This window comes from Leptonychotes weddellii, chromosome 2 (assembly GCF_054177405.1).
Source record: "Leptonychotes weddellii isolate Sample4059 chromosome 2, ASM5417740v2, whole genome shotgun sequence".
In the NCBI taxonomy this organism is placed as follows: Eukaryota; Metazoa; Chordata; class Mammalia; order Carnivora; family Phocidae; genus Leptonychotes; species Leptonychotes weddellii.
The window spans coordinates 102,146,787-102,159,821 of NC_138370.1; the positions used below are offsets into that span (position 1 = coordinate 102,146,787).

Sequence of the window (13,035 nt, forward strand, 5' to 3'; positions counted from 1 at the left end):
AAGAATTATGAATTAGAGATTAACATTATTTTGATCAGATATAGAGAAAACAATCAAGTTCTCTTAAATTTGAGTATGACAACTTCAGTTGGATTTTCATTTTTATTTATCCTCACATATCTATAAAAGTATATCCTTTATGTTTTAAATGAAAAGAATTAATCATGTGAACCAGCAATACTTGCTTGGTTCTATGGATATGGTGACAATCGCTCTGGAGGGAGAAAAGGGTTTCCTTGAAGAAATAAGAACAACAGTGACCTTCCAATTACACAAACACACAAATGATGATTTGTAAGCGTCAAAATCAGGCCTTATACAGGGAACTTTCAGTCCTTAAATCTAGTTATGAAGGCATTTCCACATTGACCACTCACATAAATCCTTCAATTTATGCAGATGTCAATCTATAAAGGAAGAAAAAAGTGAACTACATTCTCTTCCATGTCTGATAAGGTCTGATGTGAATACTTCTTTCTCCCATATCTCTCTGTCAGTGACCTTGACTGCTGGGCAATAAACAAAACATTTACTCAAACTCGTAAATGACAAATTAATATGAAAATGTGATTTGTTTTTTATTTTTACAAATTATATTTTGTTTAGTGATTAAAGTCTCAAATGAACTCATCTTAGGGCTTTTAATCATAGCACAGTTCCCACTTGTGTGAAGCTCATTTTTAGCACCTTGGAGTAATGAATTCATTCAGTCAATTCTCAATTGTATGTGGATGAATTTATATGTGGACTCATGGAATCAACATGCATATAATCCAAAAGTCATTAGTGAAAACTTTTTTTTTAAGATTTTATTTATTTATTTGACAGAGAAAGAGAGAGAGCATGCGCACAAGCAGGGGGAGCACGACAGGGAGAAGCAGGCTTCTCATGCGCGACTCAATCCCAGGACCCTGAGATCATGACCTGAGCGGGAGGCAGACGCCCAACCGACTGAGCCACCCAGGTGCTCCATTAGTGAAACTTTTTAAATGAGAGTGAAGGGTAGGTGTCCTGATCATGAAGGGGCAGAAATAGGGCTTTTGGGGTGCTGGTAATGTTCCTTCTAGAGCACCACCTAAGTTAAGTGTATTCACTTTGAGGTAAATCATTAAAGCTGTACTCTTATGATTAATGCAATCTTTTAGTTACGTGATTCTTCAGTTTTTAAAAGGCTAATGTAAAGAGAAAATTTTTAAAACTGAAAACATTACATGATCTAAGCTCCATGAAATCATGGATTTCTGTCTTGTTCAGTATTCCCAGTTCCTAGAACCTGGCACATGGAAAGGACCCAACGTATATTCAAATGAATTAATGGTTAAAAAAGATATCCTACTATGCAAAGGTAGAAGAGCTTCTACAAAAAAGCAAAGATTCCCCTACCCCACCTCTCCTCATCTCCAGTCCTGCTTTTCAGAGTGACTGACTTTTTAACACTCTTAACTTTCTCTTTTTGGTTTTCCTGGGGGTTCTTTTCATATCTCCAAATACTATGTTTATATCTTTTTTCTTAATTTGTCGATTTTAGACATTATGTTCTTGTTCTGACACATGAGGATTGAGCTTACATTACTACCACTTCCCTTTTTTCCTCCTCCAACTATAGTTATAATTAAGGAGAACTTGAACCCAGTTAGAGTTAAAATATTGTATTTTATATTCAATTTCTGTATCAAGCGTGTCTTCAATTTCTTTGGAGAAATATGAATGTAAATACATAGTAGAGATTAATAACAAAAAGATGCAACCCAGAAACACCTGATGTCACAAAGAAACTAGACTAAGACTATAAATGATAACTCATAATCCAAAAATGAACAGTTCCTCATATTATCATAATGACAGTCAAGAATTGTCTTTGTACCTTCTCACACACATTTTCCTTAAGGTGACCTTGCTCAATAGATCAAGAAAATCTGAAGTCTTCCAAATACTATCATATCAAAGAAACAAAGAATTTTAGAAGTAGATGGTCATTTAGTCTAACCCTCTCATTTTTATAGAGAGAAAATGAAACCCAGAGAAGTTAATTTGCCCAGAGCCACACAGTTTAATCAACAGCTACCTAGTCAATACCTGCTGACATTCTCTCTAGTTATTTACTTACTCATTTAGCAAACTTCCCAGGCGCTATGCAAAGAAAAAGTAAGATAAAATCCTCACCCTCAACATATTTTCTGTCTAGAAAACCTAAGAAGTCAAGAGAACATGGATTGCAAGCACATAACTTCATGGAGAGGTCAGGGAGAATGGATAGAGGAGAGCGAGAGAGAAATGACGACGCCAGACCATCCCTGAAGGTTGAGTAGTTGGCGAGGAAGGGAAGGACACTCCTCACACAGGGAGTGCGCATGCAGAGGCATTCAAAGGGAGAACACACAGAGGGTAAGGAACTGAAAACTGATGTGGATGGTTTGAGAAATAGGGGATGGGGGAGGAGCAAGGGTGGGAGGTGAGCTGTGCAGGAATGAGCCTGTGAAGACAACAGAGATTCATTTCAGAAATATAAAGATTATGACATGATCAGACTTGCGCTTTGGAAAGCTGACCTTTATGTTGGAATGAATGACAGAACTGAAGGAGATAATGAATCAGGAGACAGTGCAAAAACGAAAGTTAGAAATTCAAGGAGGAAGGGATGGATTCTGGAGGCGAGGAAGAGGCTGAATTAATAGAACTTGGGGATTGGAGGAGACAAATGAGAATGCATGAAGAATGGGATCCTAAATTTCTGGCATGGGGAACTTACCAAAGGGACCACAGTGGGCTGACACCTGCATGCCTTAATGTGCATGGGGGGTGGGGGAGGGATTGCAATTTGGTGAATGAGGATGACCATAAATTTGGTACCGGCATACCGATGGGGATATCTATGTGAAGATACTTAAGTGGCTCCGCAATAAAATTACTGTTTTTTGTGGCTTGCCTTGAATGACTGGATTCTTCCAGTTTAACAAATACTTAGTAAATATAGCACAACTGTCCCCCCAAAATCATCCATTTATTTCAACACAGGATTGAACTACCTTTGGACTGATTCCTATTTGGCTATTACAGTACACTTTCTAAGAGAAATGGTATACTTTCCCTGACCATCATAAAAAAGAACTTGAGGGTAAATGACTGCTAAGGTAATGTTTTAAAACAGTCAGGGGAACCTGGGTGCTCAGTCGGTTAAGTGTCTGCCTTCGGCTCAGGTCATGATCCCAGGACCCTGGGATCCAGCCCCGCCTCGGGCTCCCTGCTCAGTCTGCTTCTCCTTCTCCCTCTCCCCCTGCTTGTGTTCTCTCCTTCTCAAATAAATAAAATCTTAAAATAAAATAGTCAGGAAATATTAAAATGTTCTAAGGTGTACTTGTTAAATTTAGTTAAATGCCTAAAATGGGAAATTAGGTAAAGACATGGAGAGAAACCATCAAGATATTTTATCAAATGAATGCTATGTTATGGCATGATAGCAAGGAAATACATTTAATTGTCAAATACCATGCTTTTGATTTTAATTTCCCAGGTGTGCTGAGGTTTGCTTAATCACAAGTGACTTCTAAAATGTTTTCAGAATGAGGAGGCAATAGCCATTGTTTTCAATTAATCAAAAATAGGATAATCCACAGTGAAATGCCTATAAAAAAAGTTCTTTTCAATCTCTCTCTTTTCATCATGACTCTCCCCTTCTCATCCATGATACACAGAATTTATCCTTTTCTCTGGAATTCTGATTCACTTTCTAGATTATTTTTCTTGTTCATATTCAAGTCAGTAAGAAAGTTCAAGATCTAATTTTATTGAGGACATTCCCACTAAATCCTTACCTATGCTTTCATTATCCTTGATTTTGACCAGATTTTTAAGACTCATAGATTTAAAACACACACACACACAAATACTTAACTTACATACCTTACTATATGTTAACTGCATAATAAATAAATGAATTAAATGAATATGGTATGGAATTAGCTATGTTTTTGGTTCATTTTAATCCATCCCCAACAAAATATTTTCCCAGGCTTCCTGGCTGGCTTGAAATTAGCAGTGTGAATACATTTAATAAAATAATCTTTTCTGGGCACTGGGGTGGCTCAGTCGGTTAAGCACCTGACTCTCGATTTTGGCTCAGGTCATGATCTCAGGGTCGTGAGATCCAACCCCGCGATGGGCTCCGTGCTGGGCATGGAGCCTGCTTAAGATTCTCTCTCCCTCTCCCTTTGCCCCTCTGCCCCCCACTCCTTCTATTAAAAAAAAAAATCTTTTGTACTGCCTAGATTTTATATTCAATTTTAATTTTATATAAACTAATGATTTTGTGTATTCCCTTAAGTACTTTCCTGAATATCCAGCAAAACTAAAAACATTAATTTAATTTTTATTCTTAACCTTCTTCATGTTTCTTCCTACTTTAAATTTCTCTGTATAAACAGCCATTCAAACTCCTTCCATCCTTCTATGTCATCTTTATTTTAACTTTATAAGTCATAAAGGTGCTTGTATTATTTAGAGAGCATTATACAAAATGCTATAAATTGTAAGGGATTCTTTTCCTTTGACCTCACCACCAAACCTAGCCTCTGTTTAAAAGAAAAAAACACTGAAGTTTTATAAACCAAGTCTTAATTATCAAATACCAATAAATGCTTAAATCTTAAAAAATAAACCTATACCTAAGTTAAGACCTAGTAGACAAAGAAGTTCTTCAAATATCAATAAAACATGAGGAATTCATGTTAAAACCCTCAAAATATAGTTATTCTCTCCATTCCTAAAATTCTTGCCTCGGAAGGCATATTTTCTAAGACAATCAAGTAATTTATTCTCACTATTTGAATGAATTGCAGGCGTGGGCACAGAACCAATAAACAGGTAGACTGGTTAGGGAGTCTGTCATCACTTTTAATTCTTCTTCTTTCATGCTTGATATATGTTAGAATTGATTTCTGGAGATAAAAACTGACTTCTGGAGGGAGAGGTATGTCCTGACATTGAAACAGAGTGTAATATGTTCAGTCTGAATCACAGTCTGAATCATTTTTTTAAATGACTGCTATTTTGAACAAATTCACTCTAGCAATCAAATTTTTTTAATGTTAAACGCTTTCTATAGAGGTATGCTTAACTATATGCAGGTTTTGTATTTTTTTAGTTCAAGTTAGAGAAAAGAAAATCTCACCAACAAATACTCATGTATCAAAAGCCTTAAAACTAAGAAAAATCCATAGCTTTATCTTCCAGTATGAAATGTATGAGCTGGCCATGGATTTATCTTCCAGTATGAAATGTATGAGCAGGCATCCATTCCTGCTAAATACAGTAAAGAAAAGGCCAACATTATAGTTTTGTGTTTTCGTTTATGTTTCTCTTCATGCCTAGAAGCTGTAGACTGAGCTGATTATGTAATGGAACACAGCAGAATTTATCCTTCTCTGAGACTTCTCGCAGGGAAGCTACCAAAGTACTTGGATTATATTTTATTATTTTAACTAGCAAACACTGCTGTAAGTACTTTTCAACAATGACAGCTTTATAGTGCACTTGTTATATAAGTAAACAGGTAGTTTCTTTCACAGTTTGTTGGCAACCATAAAAATGATTATACATAGAAATCTTTGTGAACAATTTTTTAAATTTCATTTTTAAAACTTGAATGTATGTAAGTGATTCGAAGAGAGGTCTGTGTCAGCACCAGAATTAAGTGGGCAGCAGAGCAGGGGGGACAGAAATCAGCAATTTCCAATAACATGGTTCTGACTCTCCCTGGGATCAGGACACCAGGCCTGGGCTGCTGGCACTGGGCTCTTTTCTAGTCTGGATGGCAGATTTCATAAATTGTGTCCACAGAGAACACACGGTTAGCTTTAGCGTTTCAAGGACAGTTTTCCAAAAATGCTACAAGTGAAAAATAATCAACAACACCCTGACGTAAGGAGGTCCTGGGTATTGCAAAATCATTAAAGTGTGAAAGTGGAAAATACAGTATACCTTACTAACTGCCTGCTTGTTCCTGAGGTTTTCCAGCTAATAACTTTTCCCCCTTCGTTTTTTATAGGTTTAGGTAAGTATCTAATTCTGGATGGCTTAACATATTTTGGTTTTACTTTTTAATTGATTAATTTAGATAGGCTTTCACAATTTTTGGATTACAAAGCAGCACCTGTAGCATTGTTTCCTTTCTTGGAGATACTACTAATGAAATTACAGTTTCAATGGAGCGCAGGGAAATTCTAGAGTAGCCAAAAAGTTACACTTTTCTACTTGCATAGCACCTTTTATCATTTCAATTACTTTATTACCTTGCTTCGTAAGTGCCTCTAAAACTTGGAAACTAAAAGCCTTTTTTTCCCATTGCATAAACTCATCTTTCAGAATGAAATGCTTTCCTTTTGAAAGGCATTGGGTACTTTTTAATAAATTCCTTGTTCTAGTAAACTTCATGCGCTCTTTAGATAAGAATATAATATCTAGGAAGCAAGAGCTAGTTTTTGGTTTCTTTCTTCCCAGAAGGCAAAATAGTGTAATTTTTGTTCCTTGTAGAAAACAGCTGCCCTAATTTTGAACAAACAAAACAAAACTTATGCCATTCCTTCACTCAAAAAATAGTTATTGATGATCTACTAGTACCAACAAGCACAATGCTGAATGTTAGATACGCCTTTGTCAGTATAAGTTAGATATGATCTCTTTTCAGCTGGAACTATAGGATTTTGATTCTTTCAGATAGCTCTTTTCCTCTCCTTTCTATTATTTTTAAAAATAATTAGGTTCTTAAAGAATAAGCCATATAGAATCTTTATATTCTTTAAAGCTCCATCAGTCAGAATCTTTTTTTCACCATTTAAGGAAATTGAGTCTATAGTTTAAATTTATTAATATCTTTTGAAAGTATGCGTCAGAATAAAAGCTGGTTATAAGATTTTGGCCTAATGGTAAAATACAAATAAAAAGTAATAAGCCAATTTGTAATGGGGAATTAAGCCTCCATTTCATTATTCTAATTTCAAAAATAGGCAACAAATCAAAGCAGATGAAACTTGTACTACTGATAATTAAATCTATTAGTTACTACAGGAAAATAAGGAGAGAATAATAATTAATGGATTTCTTTTTAAAATTTAAAATACAATGATATTTTTATGATTAATACTCTAAATGTTTTCATTCATAATCTACTCTTGAGGATTCTATGATCTTTAACAAATGACATCTTATACTACTTTTATGTAAAATTGTTAGGCTTTAAATTATTTGTAGTGAGGCAATAAAATATTATTTCACAACTTATTTTCTAAACTATTAGTTGATTTTCAAGGGTAGGTCTATCAACCTCACCCAAAATATGAAAGACAGCACATTAATTTGTACCCAGGAATACCCTCTTTAATACAGCAGAGACCAAAGGTCCAAAGCAAGTTTATCATCATGAAAACAATGCTGTTTTTTTCAATAGTGAGACACTAGATACTCATTAATGAAATTTTACAAAGATAAGAGTCTCAGTTATGTTACTCTACTAACTTTACCAAATTATGTGGTTTCAAATATTAATCTTCATTGTTTAAAAAAAAAAAAGGTCAAGGAGCCAAACCAACTTGTAGGACTATGACACAAGTCCAAACACTCCTTCCTAAGGCTGAATGCTTCTAGTTCTTGAAAATCCCCAAGGTCACCTAAGTGACAGGGTCAACTTATAGTGGTATATATGCTTCTGATGGTTTACCTGCTCACCTCTAAGAACATTACAGGGGAGTTCAGGATTTGTGGAAGGTGCAAGAGTGCAAATGAGAATTAATTCCCAGAAAGGAGCACAAATTGCTTCAGTGTGGTTTACTGGTCACCAAGAAGCAGTTGTCAATTAACTCTAATCAGACATAAATGTAGATGTAAGAGTAGAACATTTAAAATTGTCCTACGACGCTAAAATTCTTTTCTTCCTTCTCTTCCTCCTTCTGTTCTTACAATATGTAATGATCTTGCCACCTTAAATGATTCATGCTATAAACAGAAAACCAATAAAACAATCGCCCTGCTAATTTGCATAGCCATTGATTCTTATGCATCCATTCCTGCTAATGTGATTCCTGTTGAATCTGTAGACTGGACCAGCATAATCTGAGTATTTACTCTATTGGTTAAACTATTCTGCATTTCCAGACACACTTTCTATTGCAGCCATCTCTATGCCCAGAAGAACACATCTTCTAAGAAATTCTGAAGAAGAAAAAAATATTTTCACTACTTTATCAAAAATCCATATGGAAACTCACATTTTTTTAACTTATTATTTTAAAATGTCAATACTGTTCTTACTTCTCCCAAGTTCAAACTAATTGAAGGTTATGAAGTAACCACTTCCCCCCAGAAGCCAGAACTTTCACCTCTTCAACAGGGGAATACCTCTCATAAATTAGGTAAAAAAGAAAAAAAAAAGATCTTGCTGATTGAATGACAGTCCAAGATTCCTGCAGCCGCCAAGTCTTTATCTAGACCTTCTATCTACCACAATGAGCAATCTGGGAAAATGAAGGTAGTAACTTACTTCACCAATTATCTGCAAGTCTGAAAGTAGTAGTAAAAACCTGCCTAAATATTAGTTTCTTAAACTAGCTTCAGTTTGTTCCAAGGAAGATGACAAGAGAAAGAGGAGGAATATGATCACTAAATCTACGATTCTAGCTATTTCAGACTAAGCTTTTTACCAAAGGCAACTCAGTCATCACAGATGAACTTGTTTAAGAGGTAGAAGTAAGAAGGAAGTGTGAAGATCAAAGTAGTGCTTACAAAGGGGAACAACTATTTTTGTATGTATACTCTAGTATTTACTAACTGGGTTTGAAAAACAGGGTGTTTATTCAGCCCATCTGAATGCCAGCTGCAGAACATAAGATCAAATTGAAATTTGGAAACAAAGAAAACAGATTTTCAAACCCTAACTGTCAAATCCACCAACATCTAATAGGATTATAATATTTCCTTTAAAAAGTCTTTCAAACAGGTTAGAAGTGATTTACTATTCACAGCGAGCAGTATTTCAGTGCCAGCATTAAATCTACACATAATGAGCCTTTCTTTGTGTTCACATTTGTCCAGTAGGCTGTGGCCCAGGAAGACATTTTATCTAAACAAGCTCCAGAGGGCATTGGGGAGTTGCAGGTATATCAATATGGATGAATAATTTCAGGAGACTTCATGTTTCCATTTATGATATATGTTCAACTCCCCTTAGCAACTTAATTACATAATAAATGTAAAATACTACAGGAAACAAATCTTTGTATTTCCTGTCTTCCCAAGCTCATAAGCTCAAAAAATACTTTGCTTTAAATTATGTACATTTCTTTAGTGCATCAAACAGTAAAAGGATTCATCTCTAGAAAGCACAATATTAAAATTAGGAAAACAACATACTTCAACTAAGAACTTTATTTTAATTAAGAGTCCGTTTTAGTTTTAACAAACACTATGCAATTTAAACTACTCAAGAATATTCTACTGAGATGTTTTGCTAGAAAAATAAGCACTGGACATCTTGATCTTAAGCTTCAGTGTTTACCAAAGATCACCAGTTTATAGAACATTTGTATGCCAGAGTTATTAAATGTTTTAGTAAAACTCTAGTCATGTTCTCAGATTATGGGCTTTATAACAAAATCTTTAAGTTAAATACAGTTACTTAATAAGCTGCAATGCTGAAAAACCTTACTTAACGAAGTCCATGAAAAGGTCTTAAATCTTGGTAATCAAGTACTATATCATCAAGTCCCATTTAGGTGTCAGTATAGACCAATAAATCAGGGCAAACATCTCCACTGTTATCTATTTTTAAAGACCATAAGAAAACTTGTATTGAGGATAGGCTTTGTTTATATTATTATTTTTGCTTTCGAGGTCATGCATGATATAGGGTCCTGTTGTCCAAGTGCTTTACATAATCAGTGTCTAAAAAGTGCTCTAAGTAGGTAATTTCTTTTCTCAAATGCCAGGCCCTGTAGGGTCAGTACCAGGCCCTCCTTGATTTTTGAAAACAAAGATACGGATCCTATAGTAGGTGAATACAGTACGTCCTGGTTGGTCGGTGCGTGCGTGTGTGTGTGTGTGTGTGTGTGTGTGTGTGTGTGTGAGAGAGAGAGAGAGAGAGAGAGAGAGAAGTGTTCTTTTTGAAGTAGGAGATGAAGGAATGAGGCTGTTCTACTCAATTTGGGGGAGCTGAGGAGGGCTTTCCCAGTCAAGAGGACTGACATACACTTCTGCTTTCATTTCATGGAACGCCCTTAGGTGAAATCTGGTTCAGCACTGCACCAACCACCTTCCCTCTCCGAAGCTCACCTCAACCCTCAAGCCACCCGCCGGGAGGGGCTGGGGGTGGGGGTAAACATAAAAAAAAAAAAAAAAAGTTTGCGAGAATTCCCTCACAGGTCCCCGTTCCCGCCTGGCATTGGGACGCGAGGAGAAAGGACGGCCCGGGCAGCAGCGGCCCTCTGGCCAACAAGCCCCCGCGAAGTCCAGATGTGCCTTTTGCCCCCCTCTCCAAGCCCATGTGCCTCTCAACTACTGTCAACCTAGTCCTCCGTCCGGTCTAGCCCAGCGGTTAGCGCAGGAATGAGGAAGTCCGAACAGGGCTAGAGGGGGTGCGGGGCGGGTAGGTGGCGGGACTCGGGCCACACGTCCCCGGCGTGGCCCCCACTGGCCGGAGTTCGGCTTACCGTGGTGGCGAGTCCGCGCTCGGCCTCCCTGCGCCTGTGGGCTCCCTTCCCGGGCGGCGCGGGCCTGCGGGCGGCGAAGGAAGAAGCAGCGGCCGGCCGGAGCCGGAGCTGGTCCGGTGCGGGTCGGGTCGGGTCCGAGCGAGCGGGCGCGCGGTCTCGCCGGGCCGGGCCAGTCAGCGCCGCGCCATGTCCGCAGCGCGGGCGGAGGGAAGCGCAGGGCGCGCGGTGGCCGGGCCGCGGCAGTGCCGCCTTCCCGGCCGCGGCGGCTCCGGCCTGGGCTGCGCTGGGCTCTCGGAGCGGGGCCGGCGGCTGGGCGCAGGCCGAGGGCGGCGGCGGCGGCGGCGGCGAGAGGCCCGATCGACGGGAAGGGCAGGGGAAGCTGTCAGCGCGTCGCCGGGCCGCTCCGGTGGCGAAACCTCCTCTTCCTGCCCCGGCTCGCTGGTGCACTTCTCTCTCTTTCTCTCTCGCTCACTCTCTCACTTCCTGGCTGGAAATTCCCACTGACGTCGAGAGAGAAGACAGACAGACGGACACCCGCACGCACGCAGCGGGGGCGGGAGGTGGGGTCGCCGCCGGGGGTGGGGGAAGCCCGCACTTCTGGGGCCGCCGTGCGCCCCCGGCCCGGCCTCGCCGCCCAGCTCGGCTCCTGCCCCTCGGGGCCGCTGTGGGACGCAGGACTGGGGGCGCGCTTTCGGCGGCCCGGACTCCCGGGTGCCCTGCGGAGCGCCGACTCCCCAGCGGGCGCTCCCAAAGCCTCAAGGGCTGGAGCGGACGGGGACGCCCCCCTGGAAGCGTCTGCGGGGCCGAATTGTCCCGGGAGGCAGGCGGCGCGGAGGCGGCGGCTGCGCGGCCGTTGGAGTCTGGCGGTCCAGAGCCCTAAGGACAGGCCCAAGCATCTGGAGGGGATGATGGGGCGGCCTGGAGCCAAGCATGCTGTGTATAAAAAGAAATCTTGTCTATATATTCCTTTTAAGTTGTCTCATTTACACAGATCTCTCCACAGATTAAATTGGGATTGCTATATCATAACTGACTTCTGTCCAGTGGATTCTGAACATCAACTGCTTTTTGGCGAGGTCTTAGATCTCCTGGTTATGACAGTTATTCAGAACTTTCATCTGTAGGGTGTTGTCAGGCCTTTATGATAATTACCGTGGATAGAATTATAGTAATGGTGGTAGCAATAGTTTTTGGTTCACAGCTGATAAAGAGAATACTGATCCAGCGGATGGGAGTTTTTTTCTTTTTTTCTGGAGAGAACACTATTAGAACCGGCAGGCAGACAGGTCTCCCTGTGACCACCATTCAATAGCTTATGGGCTTCTTTACGTGCCTGGCACCTTGCTAGGCAAGGGCTGGGGATACCTTAGGATAGAATAGCTCCCAGAATAAGAAACCTTGAGCTGAAATAAAGCTCATTATCTCACCACTGGGTTCCGTGACAACTGTGTAAATTTAACTTTAAAACCCTAATAATCACGCAATCACCACGCGGTGTTGCTATGGCATTTGATTGCGGTTGCAAGTTGGCCATTGTTTTCCCGCCCGCTCCCAGCCCCCTTTCCTCCCTCCCTCCCCTCCCCGAGGCAATCACAGGGTTCTCAAAGGAGTGTTTGGCAGAGGTGTAGAGATCCATTTTGACTGGGCTTGGCGTGAGTCTCTGCAATGGCTTTGGAATCAAGCAACAATCTACCTTGAAGCAATTTCATTTAACTCCCAGAGGTTATTTGTACAACTGGAATCCAGGAAATTTTATAAAGATTAAAGACAATGACTTTTTAGAAACCCCATGTCGTTATTTATAAGACATTATTAGAGGGGCGCCTAGGTGGCTCAGTCGTAAAGCGTCTGCCTTCAGCTCAGGTCATGATCCCAGGGTCCTGGGATTGAGCCCTGCATTGGTCTCCTTGCTCAGTGGGGAGTCTGTTTGTCCCTTTCTCTCTGCCCCCGAGGGGCCCGCGCACGCGCTCTCTCAAATAAAATATTTTTTAAAATACTTCTATTTTAAAAAGACATTATTAGAAATGTTTTCAACATTATATTTTAGTAGATGAATATATAGTGTACGTAAAATTATTTTTGCCACTCATATGAGTATAAAGAGTGCAAACTTCCATGAAACAAAAAAGTGTTAGGGGAGTAGTTTACTGGGCAGATGTGAACATTCACAGAGTGAATGTGGGGTGTGGGGAAGTGGGGGTGGGGTACCCCATTGATGAAAGAATGGAGAGATAGGATTGTTAAAAGAGTAGAGCCATCATGACATATTTTGGGAACAAAAAATAAAGAGTATTATTTAGTAAAATGGATTAAATCAAATTTCAAAATCAAAATTATCCCA

General features: G+C 39.8%; 1 protein-coding gene across 4 annotated transcripts in view; it reads right to left on the minus strand.

Moving 5' to 3' along the window:
• The window catches only part of NFKB1 (nuclear factor kappa B subunit 1), a 105,803-nt gene extending 94,986 nt beyond the window's left edge, over positions 1–10,817 (minus strand). For 2 of the 4 annotated variants that reach the window (XM_081812048.1, XM_081812047.1), the window contains exon 1: positions 10,695–10,816. The gene's annotated coding sequence lies outside the window, so the exon portion shown is untranslated. Of the gene's footprint in view, positions 1–10,694 lie in introns of all 4 variants that reach the window. The other 2 variants (XM_081812049.1, XM_081812050.1) reach the window with 2 other exon arrangements.
• Between the last annotated feature and the right edge of the window lie 2,218 nt (positions 10,818–13,035).